Genomic DNA, 703 nt, shown 5'->3' with positions numbered 1-703 from the left:
ATTGGACGATTACAAGTGGCGCTTCAGTTAGTTCTGAGCAAAACTGCCAGATTTGGCTTTTTTGCGATTAAAATATTATATAGAAAAATAAATTTTTTATAGTCTGTCTTGGCAAGTTCATTTGTTGCACAATTCGTTACAGTCTATTTTGCAGATAAAATGAGTGTTCTCCACATAGTAAATTACAGTGTATGCATGTATTGTGAGTCTTGTGATCTTTATTTCCGATCAGTTTACAGGCGTGTAAATGGTTGAAAACATTTATTGTGATTAAAGTTATTCCAAGCTGATCTCGTTCTCAGTGCCAATAATTGTGGTGCAGAGTAATCTTCACCAAACAAGACTCTGGCAGCTATAGCACCATCATCAAGCAATCACCCTCTCGTACCCTCTCGATAATTGCTGACTATTGTAAATTGTTGCTTCAATAAACTGTAATAAATAAATTAATTCAACTGCGTGATTAAGTTATTCCCTTTTCTCCCCTAAGCGAAGCAGATTTATTCTTATCTCTATTTATCAACCCCTAACATTGAACGTAAGACTGTATAAAAAGTGTTCGATTTATATGGCGCTTCTGAACTCGTCTGTCAGAAAATTGGCACATTGTATGCAAAAGGTTGGCCACCCCTACTCTATCCCATTAGAAAACACAACATCTGGCATACCCACCCATTAAGTAAGGGCAATAACTAGAATGTTA

Source organism: Centruroides sculpturatus, unplaced genomic scaffold (assembly GCF_000671375.1).
Source record: "Centruroides sculpturatus isolate CEXI.00-Female unplaced genomic scaffold, Cexi_2.0 scaffold2287, whole genome shotgun sequence".
In the NCBI taxonomy this organism is placed as follows: Eukaryota; Metazoa; Arthropoda; class Arachnida; order Scorpiones; family Buthidae; genus Centruroides; species Centruroides sculpturatus.
The sequence above is the reverse complement of the archived record's forward strand: the minus strand, read 5'-3'. Positions refer to the sequence as shown.